Source organism: Hipposideros armiger, unplaced genomic scaffold, assembly GCF_001890085.2.
Source record: "Hipposideros armiger isolate ML-2016 unplaced genomic scaffold, ASM189008v1 scaffold_77, whole genome shotgun sequence".
Lineage (NCBI taxonomy): Eukaryota > Metazoa > Chordata > Mammalia > Chiroptera > Hipposideridae > Hipposideros > Hipposideros armiger.
In genome coordinates, this window is record NW_017731427.1 from 3011085 (window position 1) to 3011395 (window position 311).

Genomic DNA, 311 nt, shown 5'->3' on the forward strand with positions numbered 1-311 from the left:
GGGCGGGGGAGAGGATCGCGGGCCAGTCCGCGCCGAGCCGGTTCAAACCAAAACAAAAAGATTAAAGGAGCAGCGACCCGGGCCGCGGCGGCCCCCCAGCCTGGACCCCGGGGGGGGCGCGCCCGGGAGCCACGGGGGCTGCGTGGAACCCCGGAGCTGCGCGCGGGAGGGGGGAGGGGGGAGCCGAGGGGAGGGCGCGGGCCGGAGGAGGGGCGGCCCGCCCCGGCCCCGCCGCTCCCGGGCCGCCCCGGCCGCCTGCGTCCCCACACCGCGGCCGGCGAGCGACCTGGTGCGCGGCCTGACTTGGCGAG